The 19,314-nt window shown below is 38.5% G+C and overlaps 1 pseudogene; it reads left to right on the forward strand.

The window, feature by feature from the left end:
- The first annotated feature begins 13,733 nt into the window (after positions 1–13,733).
- LOC127130669 (uncharacterized) overlaps positions 13,734–19,314 on the forward strand; it is a 58,696-nt pseudogene continuing 53,115 nt past the window's right edge.

The raw sequence follows: 19,314 nt of genomic DNA on the forward strand, positions 1-19,314 counted from the left end.
TTACAGGTAAGGGGGTTGCTTACACAGAGGGAAGTTGTTAGCACCCAAAGTGTCCTAGGTACTCCTAGGGATCCCTTTTGTGTATGCATATGTATTTTGTACAAAAATGATGTTTACAAACAAATAGAGTGAGGGGATGAGAAAAGAATTCATTAATTATATTTTTATGTTTGACAAGACCTTCGGACTTGTGCCTACGTACCAACATAAAAATGAGGGATCAAAACCTCGTTGTTTGTGATACAAATTTCAAAGTGGATGCATTGTTTTTAACAAAATTAAGTTTGAAAGGCACAAAGGCCTAAAAATGGTTTGAATGAGTTAGCTCTTTTTGTCTTTTGAAAGTTTTGGTGAAGTATACTTAAGTCTATTTACAAGTTTGATTAAGAAAAGAAGTTTGAAAATGCAATGGCATAAGGCCAAAGTTTCTATCTTGCAAAGTGGTCAAAATTTAGAAAAATAACAAGTTCAAACAAAGAAGTTTTTTGAAAGGAGGAAGAGATTTTGAAATTAAAGAAATGGGTAGGAGATGAAGAGACTAATCCTATGCACAAAATTAAAAGTTAAGAGTTGAAAAGATATGACCAATGGGTAGCAATCCAATAGGCAAGAATGCCATATATAAACCCAAATTTCCTTGGACATTTAGAATCAAGCAACACACAATACATAATATATTAATTTTGAAGAGCAAGGCATCAAATAAAGATAGCCACATCCAAGCTTTAGCCACTCCATGATCTTCCTTAAATTAGCCCATGTAGCATATGAATTCCACAAGTCACAGGTTCAAAATAACAGCTTCACAATGATCATATTGCAGATGAACTCAAAGGGATCTTGAATGATGTATCAGATGAAGTTTCAAATTGCAATCACTTGGTTTCACAAAAGTTGGCATTGGCCAAGTCCTTTAGCATAGGGAGGTTGCCTAAATTCTAAGTCCAATTTGTCCAAGATCAAGTCAACAGTCCACACAAAAGTTTTTTTTAGGGTTTTTGTTCTTATTATGTACATTAATGGTCCAAGACCATACAAACAAACAAAATATATACAAGCAAGATATATCACACAATATGGTCCAAATGGACAAAAGGAAAATGACATTAACATAAACAATTAGAATGGTATAAATAATGGCAAATGAATAGAACTTAAAAAATAAAGTGCATTAAAATAGAGGACTTGAAATAAAATGTTAGTTGTTAATGAGTTAGAAGTTAGTATTGTTTTGCTTTTGCTTTTCATTTTAAGTCATTCTTTGGAGAACACTCAACCCACTTATCACAAGCATGGATCCTTGAGCCAAGACATCTTCCAAAGGAAGGAAAAAAGGCCAAGTTTCCACACAATACCATGAAAGAGGGGAGACTTATAATCTCACTAATTAGAATGCTATGCCTTTTTGTGTCAAAAATTTAGCACTATGTTAAGCAATCGTGATTGGACTTATGTAGAAGTCACAACTATTTGAAGTCGGGCAATAGAATTTTAGTGTTAATGCATGTTAGAGACATAGCATAATGGACTATGCTCATGAAACGTACTACACACAAAAAGAATATGCAAAAGAGGTAGCCTAATCTCATCCATACTTATGTTGATTTTGCAATCAACTAGCCTTAGGACTTAGAGATATCATAGGCCAAATGAGACGAATGCATAAAGAAGGGGAATGAGATGAAGAGGGAAGGGAATGAATCAAAACTCAAATTGGTCAAAGGATGACTTTTACCAAATTAATATCATTCATTCATTTTGGGAGATGGAATGTACATTCCATCAATCCCCTAAATCTAATGATATTAACTTAACAAAGTCAAATCAACCTTGACCAAGGCCCAACAACATGAGTCAAACTTACACAAATCATCACAATAGATCAACACAATTATTTGGCATTTATTCAAATTAAAAATACTAAATTAAGGCATTTAAATTAAATATGGTTTGTCAAAATCCTAAAACCTCACCAAAACACCAAAGAAATGGCCATGAGATTTATCATAGGTCAAACAAGGTCAAAGGACCTTGGAGAAAAAATTTCAGAATTTTTAAAGACTTAAAAGTATTTTTAAACAATTAAAAATATTCACAGAATCAATTAAATCATGAAAAATATTAATAATGATCCAAAAAATAATTTTAATTCAGAATATGAAAGAATAAATTATTTGAAATTTTTTGGTGAAACTCTCATATTTTTTGTATCAATATTAAAATTAATATGAATTAATGAAAATCAAATGAATAAAAAAAACAGAAAATCAAAAAAACGTGGACCACTTGATCTCCCTCATTAATTGAGGTGGCAGATCAAGTGGTCTGAAACGCGCGTTCCACCAAACACACGAGTCAGCGCGATGTACTAAGGGTAATCACAATCAGCGCTCAGGATTAAAACATTTTGAAAGGATCCTATGGCTGGGAGACGTGCCAACGCACCGCCGGAGCTGTAACTCCGGTCTTCTTCTCTGGTGGACCTCACCGGGCTGGTCTACCCTCAACCATCACCAAAATAAAAAAGGAGGACATGATCTGGAAAAAATGGCGTAGAGCACGAATCTGACCTCAATTTTAACTAACTCCACATATATAGAAAGATATGAGGAGTTGAATTTTGAGGTGTGTCAATTGAGTTCCTTTGATTTGACCTCTAAGAAACTCAATCTTCTTGCTTACATTGGTAGGACTTCAGACAACCAAAGATCCAAGAGAATTGATGAGAATTGAGTGAGAATCGAAGAGATGAAGTTTTCTGAAAGTTACCTTCAATGCTGTGCGGAACTTGAGGTTGCTTGCTTCACACACGATCTGATCACACTTGAGAATCTTGTAGGGAGTGGTTAGTAATGGTTCAAGGCTTTGGATCCTGGAGTTCTTGAATCTCCAAAGTTGAGATTCAAACTCAATTTTCAGATTGAAAATTATTAGGTTTTCCTTTAGAATGAGAGGGTTTCAATGGGGGGCAAAGCTGGCGTGCAAGGTGTGCTTCAAATGAGCTCAGAGGCCATGTATTTATAGCATTTGGGAATTAATAATTTCACACTTGAAAATTTGCTAAATTTGGCAATGTGATGCACAAGCTTGCATGAGCGTGTACATGCCCATGAAGCAATCCATTATGATCCATATCCAACTGTTCTGAAGTTCAAATGATGCTTTATTGGCAAGGCAATGTGAAATGGAGTTTTGGACATTTGATTTCCTCCAATGGTGCAACTCTATTAAAGCCATGTGCACTCCCTAGCAAACTTCATCCAAAATGCATGAACCCTGGTTCTTTGGAAATCTTGGATCAAGGGGAACAAGTTTGATGTTGAACACTTTTTCATTTGGAGTATGAATCATGGTGAATTTGAAGGTGGAAGTTTGGAAATTTTAACATGTTGAAAAAATTTCTAAGTGTCAAGCCATATATCTCAATATTCCACCTTGCTTGACTTTTTATGTGAGCTTCAAATGAGAAACGTGTCTTCATAAAAGTTGTATCTCTTTCAAAGACCTTAAAAATGGTCACTAATTTCATGTCATTTGGATTTATAATGATAGAGTTATGCATTTTTGAAGTTGAGGAAAATCACTTGTTCAATGGTATAGGTCAAAAAGGACCTATAATGTATCCTCATATCACATGCTCATAAAAGTTGATTTAGCTCTCACTCAAAACATAAAAGCTGAAGTAGACATCTTGAATTTTATTTTGAAACTTTGAAATATTTAATCTCATAAAAATTGAGCAAGTTATGGCCTTGGAAAGTTGACTTTCAAATTAGGGTTTAGACAAAATGACCTATAATGTTTCAACATAGAAAATGATTTTCCAAGCAAAAATAACTCTAGGTCTAAACATGAAAGTTGTTTGGAATGTCATTTAGAGTAACGTTTCTCTTGGGTTCATTTTCATATGGTGAAAATTGTAGGAGATAGGGTCTAGGGAGACCCGGTTTTGATCAGATGAATTCATCTGGCCAACCACCATCAACCAACTTGCTAACCTTCAATTCTCTTAACTTTATTGGCTCATTGTAGATCATATATGCATAATATGATGAATTTTGAAGTGTCCCTTAAGAAATTTGATCAATTGGTGAGATAGCTTATTGGAGAAGTCACTCAAGATACCCAGTCAAACTAGGGTTTCCAAGGCAAATCACTTCCAAACTCTTGAAGAATGCTTGATCAATATCACATGTAGAGATCATTGGGACTCATATATGATGCTTAGAGACATTGTGGATCAATATTTGATTATGCTCTTTTTCATGAGGGTCTTAAACCCTAGATATGAACTTGATAAATCAATGTGATCATGCCCTACCTACAAAAGAGTTAGGCCAACGCAAAGACATATTTTTGTATTTTGGTTAGTAAAAATGATAATATACAAGTATGATACAATCACATGGTGCTTGGTAATCTCTCCCAAAACAAACCCAGAGAGAGAGGGGGTAAGGAGGATGCCAAGGTATGATCCCAATGCTAGTGCTTATGATGAGATTGGATGAGGGATCTTAGGGTCAAAATTGGGGTCTTACAAGGTAGAGTGAGCGTTGATTCGAAGGTAAAGACGAAGGTTTTGAATCACGGCCATGGCAGAGAGAGTTTTCGTTTTGGACGGTAAGGAGTAACCAAGTTGCGACCATGGCAGAGGGATAGGTTATCGTGAGAATGGAAGGGATTGATTTGGATCGTGTTTTCTATGGAAGAAGGGAGGGAGACAGCGTTTCCACAAGAAGAATAAGAAACAACCGTGTTAGATTTTTGGGTTTACTCTTGCCTTGTTAGGTTAGTGGTTAAACTGGGTCGGATCCGACCCGATCCGCCTCTCCAAGCCCACCCGTCCTCCCTTTTGGGCCCAACTTTTTTTTATATATAATTTTTTTTGGATAGTTCTTATACTTATATTAGCGTATGGATACATCTTCCAGCTAGTTTCCTGTGGCATGGTGGTTGATGCATCCGCTGCTTCCCACCAAGCCCTTGGTTTGATCCTTGGCCTTGGCAATTTCTGGTTTCATTAATTTATTTTCTTAGAATCGTCATTCTTTATTTTATTTTCCTTTCGTAATTATTTGATTTAGATTAATCTTTTTTTTCGTATCCCCTATTTAATTAAAAAAAACATTGTTTGTTTTATTCTATTTTTGTTTATTTTTATTTTTATTTTTAAATGCGTAAAAAAAAAGAAACTTATTTATTTGTTCATATATTTATATATTTATTTATTTATTTATAATTGACTTATTTTGGGTCCTTTTATGTCAAGTCTTTGTGAGGGTATCCATTCAACTTCCTCTGATTTCAAACTTCCATGCTTCATTCATTTTAATCTCAAACTTTTACATTAACCTTTTCTTTTAAATTTTTCATAAGTAAGTTGGAATAAAAAGACTACCTGGATGAAATATCCAGTCGTAATCCCGAATATTAGGCCCAAGTTGTAAGAGCTTGTAAGCCCTATGTATTCGTCTTCTCTTCAAAACGCTCTAATATTCAAACCATTTTCTTAAATAAAATTGGAAGAAAAAGATTACATGGATGAAAGGTCCAGATGTAATTTCGAAAGCTAGGCCCAAGTTGTAAGAGCTTGCAAGCCATAAGTGCTCGTCTTCTCTTCAAAACACTTTTAATTATTCAAACTTCTTTTCTCAATAAAATTGAAAGAAAAAGATTACCTGGGTGAAAGGTCCAGATGTAGTCCCGAGTATTATACCCAAGTTGTAAAAGCTTGCAAGTCATAAATACCCGTCTTTCAAGCCCAAAAATGCATTTAACTAATCAAACTCTTTTTTCGTTGTTGTGCAGTTGATAAGAAAAACCTTTTTTTATAAACGAAATAAATCTTGCCTTAAGGTGATGTAAAGCAATGCTTCGTCCATAATTGTTGAGTTGAGATAAGTGACGTTTTTCCGAATGTTAATTTGTAAATCCATTTGATGTGATGTATACGTTCACTCCTCGTCTGTTTTAGGTAAAATAATGTTTCTCGTCGATTAATACAAGATAGATTTCACTAAAATCAAACAACAAACAAACATTTTCTATCCAGAACTACGTAAGCCTTGAGTTCTCTATTGCACCTGGAGATACGTAGGAGCAGAATTTATAAATCTTGTCGGGCCCATTAACAAAAAAACTTAGGTTTAGTCCCCTTCGTTGTAAAAAATCCAAAAACATCTTCTCTTTTCTTTTGACCTTATTATTCTTTCCCTCATAATAACTTGAGAAGCCTAACATTAACACTAGCACGCACAACTAACCTAATGGGTCCCGTTGACTACAACGGACGTGAGGGGTGCTAATATCTTCCCCTTGCGTAATCGACTCCCGAACCCTGATTTGGTTGTGACGATTGTCATACTCCAAAATTCACCCTACACCTTCACAATGTTCATCTAGGTCACTAACTTAAGCAATTGCATGTTATTAAGCATTCATTTTATTGGAATAAGCATGGCCTAACACAAGGGGACGAGTGACTTGAATTCATATCTTGGTGCTTTCTCCTAGTGGAAACTAGGGTTACCCAACAACAAGGAGATGGTCTTGATGCTTGAGCAGTACGCCTATGGTGTGTTAATTGTGGCTTCTTGAGGAAGCAAAACCCTAGTTTGGGGGATCCTCACTTGGTCAGGGCTCCATAAACCCTGATCAGGTCAAACTCCTATTATGTGGCCTCCTAACCCTAATTTCAGCTGGCACATCATCATTCATGATGCTTGATCCCCTTGCTTGGTTAAATTGCATTCAACAACTTCTTGTTCCTGATTCATTCATGTTGAGTTCTTGGTTGTGTTTCTATTCACTATGCTCATAACCATTGATTCCAGTATCAGTTCTTGGGCTCACTTCTTTCATTGGCTCCCTTTCCTTCGATAGCCTTTCATCTAGACCACCCTCATACTCAGTGTCTAGTTCATGGTTTGCTTAAGTCTATTTCAGTTGGTTGCTCTCACCCAAATCCCTTGTCATGCCTTCAGGTTTGGTCTATGTTAGGTCGTAGTTCATGGCACATCTTGATCCTTTCTAAGTCCTTTGTTTCATGATTGTCATTGGGTGTCACTCATGATTAGTTCACTCAATGTCATAATATTCATTTCACTTTATTCCAATACATGTTCAAGACTCATTTATTCATATAAAAACTTCAAATTCATTCATTTCAAGAGCCATTCAGTTCAAATACCAATCCAAGTTCATTCAAATGAGGAAATGTCATTCATTACATGATCATAAAAAGTTCATTACATGGAAAATATACAAAGAGAGGTGTGTTGACCAATTGTTGACTTTGGTCAACAGTTGACTTTTTGGTCAACTTTGACCAAAGTCAACTCAAACCCTTCTCATCCTAGAATCCAAATCCTAACTCTAATTCTAAGGTTGACTTTTCATTCTTGGTCCTTGAGCTTTCCATGTGTGCATGATGCTTCAAATTCAAGTTTGGTCACTTGGTAGCATGCTTTGAGCAACCACCTTCACCATTTACATTCATGGCCTACAAAGGAGACCAAAGCCATTCAACAGCTTCACACAGGGCTTGGCATCCAAAGTTATCAAGCAATGTAAAGGTTTAGGGTACTTTGTCACCTTGTTGAACGAGTTGTCATCATACCTAGCAAAACAATGATCTACAAGTCAAAATCAGAACAGAATCATGGTCGTGATACAAAGAATCAACATGACTTGATGTTGAACTCATTCATGACATGTTCCACAAACCCTGCAATGCCAAGCCACTTCCAAAGCAGACAACAGGGAGACAGACCATGAGGAAACAAGGACAGTGTTGTCGTGTGTACATGACCAAAGTTTGCGCCCCATAAGCATGCCAAGGTTAGCCATAAATCAGCATCCAAAGTAATGAGTATAAAGAAGGCTGACCAATCATGAATCTCTGTCATGAGCACGAGTAAACTTACATGAACCATTGCCAACAATGACTAGACATGTAAGGCATCATGCTGCAAAAAGGTGAGCCATGTAGCTACATGCTACAGACATGTAAACTACTCCACAAAAAAGACCTTGATCAGAACATGAATGGAGTTAACAAACATAGACCAACATACCAGAAAAAACATGGCTGCAGAGTTCCTGCATCTGCATCAAACTCGTATGACACTGGCTACAATATTAAAGGCGGGCAATGTACATGGCCACATGTTGCAAAACATACACTGACATGAAAACCTTGAATCAATGCGTAATATGAATCCATCATTACTTACCATCGTATGAACAAGCCATGATAAGCAATGCAGTGGCGACAGTCCATAACCAAGCCATAACTACAGCCTAATCCTTCATAAAAACCAACCACTGAATGCGACCAAACCAAACTTGCAAGGAAGCCACAACTATAAACTGCTACGCCTAAGTCATAATGCACATGAGTAAAATCTACAAGCAACTATCAACTGATCACAATTGAACCAGAACCAAGGCAATACCACAAGTTGCTACACATCCAGCATGTCATGAAATATTGCAAAATATTGCAACACCTTGTTGCAATACATTCTAACCAATCAGACCATGAATGAATATGCATTTCTATCATAGACAATACCAACCTGCAAAAGAGGACCAAGGTGATTCCAATGGCTACACCAGAAAAATCCATGACAGTTGGCGATGCAAGTCAGGCATGGATATAACCTGTTGTGCAGAACCAGGTAAAGCCAACAATTGTGCCAAGCTGGATGTCTTAAACCTTACAAGTTGGAAGCATATGCTATCTGTATTGGCCATGAGCTTAAGGTTGCAGTCATACTGCGGAATGGCAGTGAATATATACCTGTTGCAGACCTGTACTTGACCTCACAACCACCATCATGAGCACCCTGACACAACAACCATGAACACTAAACAAACCTCAAAAGGCCTGATGCAAGTCAGTGAGAAACCTATAGGCAATGTTCAGCACACCACCATTAGTAATGCTGCAAAATCTAAGTCATTTCAAGTGGCAATAAACCAACTGCATGCTAACACTCTAAAGGACCATTCAAATGGTGATCCTTCCATTGCAGCAGTTAATGCCTTACAGAAGCAATCACAGTCGGGTCTTACCTAAAAACAATCTCTGAGTGTGGCCAAGCTAGTGTGGAGTGAGGTTAAGGTCCAGTTCATGTCATAAGCCACTCCACTGCAACTTCAGAGCTACCTGCAACCAATGGACATCATGTGGAATCATGTGGATTCAAGGGTCATGTGAAGGCAAACTTTATGCAACAAATCCTAAGTCATGACAGGACACCATATAGCATACCAGCACAGACCTACAATCAAGCCAAGTTCCAAAAACAGTTCAAGCCAAATCAATGCATCTGTCTAGCTAGCAAATAACATCATTTATGTGCACCAATAAGCAACAACACAACATCACATAGAAGTTCACAAACCATAAAACAAAACTTTTTTGTCATCAATCCTTTTTTGCTAACCCACACAAAAACAGGTCCGCAAGTAATACAAACCGAATCAGCAAGTAATGGCATACCTGAAGAACCATTCACATAAGTACAACTGGCCCCTGTAGAAGGAATAAAGTAGAACCTGCAATGAAGCCCACAAGCCTATGCAGTCCTTGGATAGACCCCAAGCTCTACAATGCAATGAGGCAAGCTCAAAGTAGAGGGAATGAGCAGTACCAATTCAGCAACCATGTCCTGCGAAACTCAAATCAATGATCATCCAAGCCAAACAGTCCATGAAGCAAACAATCCAGTTAATGAATCCAAACCAGTTTGGTTCAAAGCAAGTACCCAAAGTTGGGTCTTCAGCAAATAAGTCAAGGATTGAAGCATGCTATTCATTTTTCTAAATCCCGCGTGACTTAATTCATTACTAAAACTCACATTCTCATTCACTTAACTGCCAGCTGGACGAATCAAGCGTAACAACTCAGACTCAATTCCCCAAATTACCCTCTTGGATCACGCTATAAAAGAGGCAATCATTGCCAATCATTAGGGTCAGAATTTTTCTCATCCAAAGAATCCTGCAATCATTCCCAACCCCTAGTACACGCTCATTTTCATTGTTGTGGGATCTTCATCACTCGAAGCTCTACACGGCAGAGCAAAACCACCGCTGGAAGCTTTAAAGCTCGACGATCTCCATCACTCACATGTTTTGGATACGGAAGGAATATTTCAGCATTAAGAGAAGAAGAAGAGAGGCACTCAGAAGTGGATAGGAGGTGTACTTGTAATCTTCGTTATCATCGTCGTCATATCCGTCATTGTCTCCGACAGGTAGCTCTCTTAATCCATATGCTCATGCTTTGATTCGCTTGCCACAATGTTGTATCATATTAGATAGATCGAAGCCATAACCTGATGGTGTTGTATTTTCACAGTACTGCGTTTAATTGGTTGAGAGGTTCACCTAGGGTCTCCGTATGAGACCTGGTATGCTAGCGGTGTTTTCCACAGAGTGTGGAGGAGAGGCGATGCCTGTCGCTTAGAATAACATTTTTGCTTATGTGAATAAGCGCTTTTTTGTTGTTTTTCTCTTATCTGCTTTCAGTAGATGTAATGCAATGGATTTGGTAGGGCCTAAGGCCCAAGGCAACCTGCACCGTGCACCCCCTTCCTTTGGCCAGTACTCCCTTTCTGCTTGGGCCTAGGAGATGATTTTGGGCCCACACTGAGTGGCTTGATCGTTAGTGTTAGATTAATGGTATTAAATAGTTTAATTAAGATATAACTCGAATTGTAGATTAACGGTTCAAATTTTAGAATGTTAATGTTGCAAATTGTTTGGATTTTTTAGGATTTTAATTGTGTTAATTGATTGAATTTTAGAGTTTCATTTTAATATTGGTCTTAATAATTGGTTTGGTTAGAATTTCACTTGATGTTACTATTGCATTTGTTTTGGTTTTGGAAGTTGATTTTTATGTTGATATTTGGTTGATAATATTTGAATTGTTTTGATTTTGATTAATCTTTAACATTAACAACTAACATCTAACTTCTAAATTTCCGCATTCTAATTTCTAATTCTTTACAATTCCGCTCCTGACTTTTAATTTCCGCTCCTAACATTTATTTTTTTGTCATTTACCATATGCACTTTTATTTTTATTTCACTTTTATTTTGCTTTTTATCATATTGTGCATCATTCATCCCATTCTAAAATGAATCTAAAAATGGTTAAGACTTTAAAAAATGAAAAAAGATAATAATTTCCCAAGCATGGAGAGAACTTTGGACAATGGACTTAGAGACTCATTAGGACCCTTTGCAAAAAGACCTTGGACAAATGTGACCTAACATGGAAGAAGCGTGCAAGAATCAAGAAGAATTTGTAATCTTTTAATGGTAATCTTTTACATGCTTTCCAATTTAGAACACAATTGCACACACATGGATTTCTCTTGGGCTACCTAACAATGAGATCTTTTATTTCCTGCACTCCCTTGTACTTTACATGTACCCCTCTCCCCTTTTCGATGTACGCATTTACCTGCTTTCTTTTATTGCTTGTTAGCTACTCCTTAGGCATTAGGAACGTTCACCATTTCACAACCAATAATCAAACCCTTGATCCAACGTCAAGTGGTCCCTTTCTTAAATCAAAAACAATAAACAAACCCTTGATCCAACGTCAAGCGGTATTTTCCAAATCAAATCCAAAAACACAATAAATGGCGATTAGGATTGTACGTCACGAGCCTTAAGCGATAAAGAAGGGATGAGACTGGAGTTTTCCTACACTCACTCTGAATGCTTCGAACACAAGACGTTTGGCTTGACCGTTTGAGGTATTCACCTTTATTCATAGTCTTTAGTGCAATCCGAAATCAATAACACTTTCTTCAAAACTTAAAAACAATTCAACACATTCAAACCTTTTGTTTGAGCCTTAGGGCGACACCATCGAAAATCTTTCTTCAAGGTAATAAAATCAACAAAACAAACACAAATAATTTCAAACCCACGAACTACGAAGGCTTTGATTTCTCACTTTAACAAGTGGGCATACGTAGGCACGAGGATCCATTCCTTGGCGAGCACACTAATTTAAAATCTACCTCCATCTCCGTAAACCTTTGGCAAGCAATCATTCGATAAATAACACACGTAAGCGCAAACATCCTAGATGGTTCCCATGGAGTACCATGGATGTGAGGGGTGCTAATACCTTCCCCTTGCATGACCGACTTCCGAACCTGTTCGTAGTTGTGATGACCATACTTTGGGGTTTTCTCGATATTTTCCCATTCCTTTGGAATAAATAAAAACCGATGGCGACTCTGTATTTTTCACGTAGCGACAGCTGGCGACTCTGCTGGAGACTACCTCCCTAAGAAAGTCAAGCCTAATCTAGGTTGCTTCCTCACATGTGTGTATGTTTATCCTTTTGATTGCTTGTTTTATTTATTGCCTTTCGCATTAAATTTTGTAATATATTATGTGGTTCCACGATTCAATAATAGTGATGGATACTACTTTCATTGCAAGTAACCTTGTGGGAAAGACTCTCTACCTAAGTCTAGAGTGTAAACTTGAGATAGGAGAGGTTGAGTAGTATGGGCCACCGAGAAGCTTTTCTCGTAAGGGTCGATACGAGAACCTCGCTTAGAGTAGATTCTTTTAAGGACGTTGACGACCGTCAAGCTTTTGGCGTAAGCGATCAATGTCTTCATTAGGATCCATGACTCTAAGGACCTTTGTAGAACATCAAACCTATGGCCTATTAAGATTGATGGTCGCGTAGTGCAGGTCCCCGAGAAGCTTTTCTCGTGTGGGTCGGTACGAAGATCTCACTCAAAAGAGATTTTCTTGTTGGAGTTGACGATCGGCAAGCTTTTTCCGTAAGCGGCAAACAGTCAAGGAAGTCCGTGACTTTGAGACCCTTGTCTAGAACCCGATGTTGATGGTCGCGTAGTGCGGGCCTCCGAGACTCTTTTCTCGTATGGGTCGGTACAAAGATCTCACTCAGAAGAGGCTCATTTGAGGGAGTTGACGACCGGCAAGCTTTTGCCGTAAGCGGCAAACAACCAAATGAATCGATGATTTTGGGGTCCCTATCTAACCCTAGACTACAACCGGTGAGATCCCGATTGAGGAAAGCAATCAGTGTTTCCCTCCATCCGTATTTTGAGACTTTGATCCTGAACCTGTTTGCGTGTATAACTTGTGAAGGCCATGCTTATGAACCAAATCATCCATGCATTCATGCATCATAAATGATAAAAGAAGATATAATACTCATGCATCGTTCATATAACATCCTGCATTTCATGAGACCAATCTCATTATCACTTGGCCTTTTGACAGACAAATTACTTCCCACAAAGTTGATTGCCCGATATCTGTCTTGAACTAGAAGCATGTCGCAGACCACCATGGAAGAATTACGAAGAAATCAAGAAGCAATGAAGGTTGAAATCAACCAGCTAAAGACTCAGATGAGTCTGATCATGGAGATCCTGCTGTCGATGTTGAGGAAGGAAGGCAATCTCGTGCCAACTGTTGAACCAGAAATGGTCACTCTAGTGAACATGCCTGACCCTCTTCCACCTCAAGAGCAGCCTCGTGGATTTCATCCACGTCCTGAACCTCCAAGGGCTCCATATCAGCGGCCATTTCCTGTTCCCCGACCAAGGCAAAGGAACCCTGTGCCGAACCAATATCCAAATCAGCAATGGAACTTCGCTTAACAAAGAAGACAGGGACCAAGAAAGCCTCCAAAGCAGTTTGATCCAGTGCCCATGTCGTATGGTCGACTCCTACCTCTATTGGTTAATAGCTCATTGGTGCAGCTGAGGGAGTTTAAGGCCCCTCCAACACCTCTTCCTCCAGATTATGACATGAATGTCAATTGTGAGTATCACTCTGGAACACTTGGACACTTAATCGAAGACTGTAAGGGCCTCAAGTACAAGGTACAAGACTTAATTGATTCAAGGGCTATTATGTTCACACCGCAAGGCCTGAATATAGTGAACACTCCCATGCCTCCACAAGAGAGCACATCTATAATGCCATGATCAGTGCAAGTGGAAACTAGGGTAGATTTGAAGGGTCTGCACCTATGAGAAGGGTTTGAGAAGGGTCTCCTTGAAGATGGTCGTGATATCTGCCGTCAGCCTAATAATTCCAATCTGAGGATCTGAATAAGGTCGAGGATGCCCATAGCATTAGTTTGGTTAAGACATGTTCATGTGTGATATTCTTGATTGTCATTTGTAACATTCATTTGTAATAAACTTATTTGTTTTTGAATAATAATGACATTGAAATGAATATGCATGTTTTGAATAAATCCATTCGTGTTCACTCATACTTTATCTTGTCAATATTCAAATGTCAGTTTTTGGAGGAGGATGATGAAATTAAAAACACGAATCAAAATCACTACTCGTATTCTTTTGAATAAGACCTTGTTGATGATGTAAGGCATTGTTTCAAATCCCAAACACCGGTGATATAAGGAAGATAATCCCTAGTTAACCCCTTCGAGCCAAGGAGTAGAAGTTTCTTTCTATGCATTAAAACCCTCAATCTCAAACCGGGGTAGGGTAGTCATCAGTCAGTTTGACCAAGCGTTCAAACTTCAAAAGAGAAGTGTCCTATCTGAGGAGCAACCATATCTTATCCCTCACAAGAGGTCGGAAAACACCAAATTCCAAACGGTTGTCCCTCACCCACAGAGGCACGAGGCGATCACAACCCATTCTAATCAAACAGACTGATGTCACACGATTTGTTTCGAAACAAAAAGAAACAAAGAAAGAAAACAAAAACAAAAAAGAAAGAAAGCTCACTAAGTTGAAAACTCGAAAACGAGTGACTTAGGCAAAAATTAGGGCATCCCTGTGGATTATAAATCTGAACTAATCCAGCAAAAGTAGGGAAATCGGAAAAAACAAATCTACAAAAGAGGAATCAAAAGAAAATCCTCAGCAAGAACAAATTTGTGTGGCTACAAACCAAAGAAAAGAAGGACGACTGCCACACCGAAAACCTCGTGGGTCCATTAACCTTTTCACTTCAAATCCCTTTTGGAAGAAGAGCGCTTGTATCAAACTAGATTAACGTAGGACTGGAGAACATCACGAAGAGTGGATGGGTTTAGGATAGGTTCGAGCCTTATATCCTTTTCTTTCTGAAATCGTGAACCAGGCCACGTTACAACCCTCAAAAGACCTAATTGAAGCAAAGGTTTATTTCGAAGGCGTACTATAGTTAGAACGATCGTGTTAAAACTGGCTCCTCATCAATTTACTCATATGTGTTGATATTGATATGACATTCTCAATTAGTGATGCATTCATATATGTCATAATTTCAGTGAGCATGCTTGGATTTCAAAACTAGCATAAACATGACATTGTTATTAGCATTTCTAAAAAATGAACATGCGTTACTCATGAGTGAGCATTTGATGTCAAGAGACTTCCCATAATGAACGTGCCTTGGAAGCTCGATACTCCTAGAAGAGAAGGATGCCTAAAAGGCTTTGTTAAGCATAGGAAAATTACTTCAACTAATTGAATCATAAGACAAAACACTTGAGAACTCTATCGAGCAGAAACAGGTCGCCTTGATTTGATCGTACTCAGAGAGATAAAACGCCTAAGACTCCGTTGAGCAGCGCCAAATTATTTTTGATCGATCACAACGAGTGCTGAGAGCCTAAGACTCCGTTGAGCAGCAACCAGCCACCTCATGTGATTATATCAAGGAGCAAAATATCCAAGAACTCCGTTGAGCAGAAGGGCAAGATGTTTCATATTTCAATCAATCTGAGACAGTTATGTCAAGAAATTTCAACAAGATCCAGTCAATCTAAAACAGTTAGGTCGAGATTCAGCGAATCTCTCCAAAGATCAGATAGTCAAGGAAGTAAATCACTCTCGTTGATCGCATCAGAAGACCAAGCGCCTAAGACTCTGTTGAGAAGCGCCAAATTATTTTTGATCAACCACAACGAGTGTTGAGAGGCTGAGACTCCATTGAGCAGCAACCAACCACTTTGTGTGATTATATCAAGAAGCAGAATATCTAAAGAACTCTGTTGAGAAGAAAAGACAAGACACTTCAATTTTCAGTCAATCTGAAGCAATCACGTCGATGAATCTCTACAAATCAATTGATCTAAGGAAGTTGCGTCGAGGTTCGACAAACCTCTACGAGATATTAGTCATGGGCATTCCCTCATAAATCGGCCAGCAGAGGCAGAAGCTTATTCCAAGACCTACATTGGGGAAATCTACCTCAGGAATCCGAGAAATCAATCTTCCGATATAGTTAATCAGAGGTATACAGTTCAAGAAACCGGGGCAGGTCAGATTGAGATGGCTATCATGAAAAAGTTGCTTCATAACTTGTGACTAGGGCAATACATGCAGATTCCCAACATACTGGGGCATGGCTAACTAGAAAAGGAAGATCCTTTATTGACTGTTGAGACTGTTCAGAGCAAGATCCATGGTACATAAGATACTCCTAAGTTCAAGGTGAATGTCAGGGAGTCACGCTAAACACATCCCCTAACCCTTCAGCAGAGAACACTGATCCTAATTGATAAATCCAGTGGTTACTGGTACCCAATGTTCTCAATCTCCAGACATTTCCTACCATACCGTCTAACCAAAAGCATGACCACGCATCAGCATTGCATAATCAATCATTCATTACATTGCATTACATCATAAAATGCGTAGCATATTCCTTTAAGGTGGAGCATTACACCTTGCAAAATAAACATGCATAACTTCATAAAAGTCTTTCTCGAAAGCATAAAAGAATCCTCCGTTGAGACATTCTTCCTCCCCAGTTATGAATAATCTCCTGAAACCCTCGAGTGGTATTCCCCGCAGGTTTTTCGAAACTCTCCCTGGGGTTTCATTTTGCAAATACCTTGGAAATCTTCAACCAGTTGCCTAGGAGGTCCCCATTTCTTTTTCAATACTCGTCTGTATTGATCTTCAACACTCGTCCGTGTTGGTCCTCTTTTCAACACTCGTCCGTGTTAATCATTTCTTTGTCAATACTCGTCTGTATTGATTTTTCAACACTCGTCCGTGTTAATCATTTCTTTGTCAATACTCGTCCGTATTGATTTTTTCAACACTCGTCTGTGTTAATCATTTCTTTGTCAATACTCGTCTGTATTGAATTTTTCAATACTCGTCCGTGTTAATCATTTCTTTGTCAATACTCGTCCGTATTGATTTTTTCAACACTCGTTCGTGTTAATCATTTCTTTGTCAATACTCGTCTGTATTGATTCTCAACACTCATCCGTGTTAATCATTTCTTTGTCAATACTCGTCCGTATTGATTTTTAACACTCGTCCGTGTTGTTAATTTGTTTCACTACTCGCCCGTAGTGATCTTTTACACTCGTCCGTGTTAACCTGTTGCAATACTCATCTGTATTGATGTTCAACACTCGTACGTGTTGTTACCTTCTTTCAATACTCGTCCGTATTGACCTTAAACACTCTTATGTGTTAATCATTCGATTGTCAATACTCGTCCGTATTGATCTCCAACACTTGTTTGTGTTGACACCTTCTCTTTCAATACTCGTTTGCATTGATCTTCCACACCAGTCCGTGTTGATTCTCTTTTTCAATACTCGTCTGTATTGATCTTCAACACTCGTCTGTGTTGATGCATTCTTTTTCAATGCTCGTCCGTATTGGTCTTCAACACTCGTCTGTGTTGATACCTTATTTCAATATTTGTCTGTATTGATCTTAAACACTCGTCCGTGTTAATCATTTTGGTTTCAATACTCATTCGTATTGATCTCTAACACTCGTCCATATTGTTACCGTATTTCAATACTCGTCCGTATTGATTTGCAACACTCGTTCGTATTAATCATCTGATTTTCAATACTCGTCCGTATGGATCTTCAACACTCGTTTGTGTTGATCATTTCTTTTGATACTCGGCTGTATTGACTTCCAACACTCATCTGTGTTGTTACCTTCTTTCAATACTCGTTTGTGTTGATCTACAACATTCGTCTGTGTTGGTTCTCTTGTCCTAAACACTCGTCTGTGTCGATCCTTTCTCCTTTTAATACTCTCCCGTACTGATTCTCAACACTCATTCGTGTTGTTATCTTCGTTTTCAATACTCGTCCATATTGATCTTTAACACTCGTCCGTGTTAATCACCCATTCTTTCAATACTCGTCCGTATTGGTCTTAAACACTCGTCAGTGTTGTTACTTTGATTTGCAATACTCATCCGTATTGAGCATCCACACTCGTTCGTGTTGGTCCTTTTTTCAATGCTCGTCTGTATTGATTTTCGATACTCGTCCATATTGAATTGATTCACTTGTCCGCGTCGATCCTCTTTTCAATACCCGTTGTATTGATCGCAACGCTCGTCTGTGTTGTTAAACCCATTTTGATATTTACTTGTATTGGTATCCATCACTCGTCTGTGTTGACCTCACCCTCCTTCTTGATCTTTTGTTCGGAAGACTTTTTCCTAGTACATAGGAGTTGTTGCCACCTATTGTGCGAGAAAATCGTATATCCCCAACAAGACGCCTCCTTTGACTTTGCAAACACCTGTTTCTTTTACCGTCACAGGATCCTGCGGGAATACCTCGATCACCTGTTACATGCCAAAATATGATAGGGGAGGTAAGAAAAAAAAAGATGAAAACAGAAAATGGAAAAAGAAAAAAGCTTAGAGAAAGGCGAAAAAATAATCAATCATTTTGCATTAGCATACTGCATACGTCATGCATATCTAACCGCTCGTATACCCATTTACCACATAACCTTCCAATTCCCAGCAGCTTCCCTGCACAAACACTAGCTTGTTCATCCCACATATCCCAGTGAAGAAGACCCTCCTTGTGACCTACCTTCACATTGCTTTCCATTTGTTCCGCGCGGGCAAATTTCCTGTTATTCAAGTATTTAATCATCTCCTACCTAGATTGTTGGAAGCCGTTGCTATCCGTACATTCAGGTTCGAAAAGATTAAATAGGGGCAGCTGTCATACCCCAAAATTCATCCTACACCTTCACAATGTTCATCTAGGTCACTAACTTAAGCATTTGCATGTTATTAAGCATTCATTTTATTGGAATAAGCATGGCCTAACACAAGGGGACGAGTGACTTGAATTCATATCTTGGTGCTTTCTCCTAGTGGAAACTAGGGTTACCCAACAACAAGGAGATGGTCTTGATGCTTGAGTAGTAGGCCTATGCTTGGTGTGTCAATTGTGGCTTCTTGAGGAAGCAAAACCCTAGTTTGGGGGATCCTCACTTGGTCAGGGCTCCATAAACCCTGATCAGGTCAAAC

Source organism: Lathyrus oleraceus, chromosome 3 (genome assembly GCF_024323335.1).
Source record: "Lathyrus oleraceus cultivar Zhongwan6 chromosome 3, CAAS_Psat_ZW6_1.0, whole genome shotgun sequence".
Lineage (NCBI taxonomy): Eukaryota > Viridiplantae > Streptophyta > Magnoliopsida > Fabales > Fabaceae > Lathyrus > Lathyrus oleraceus.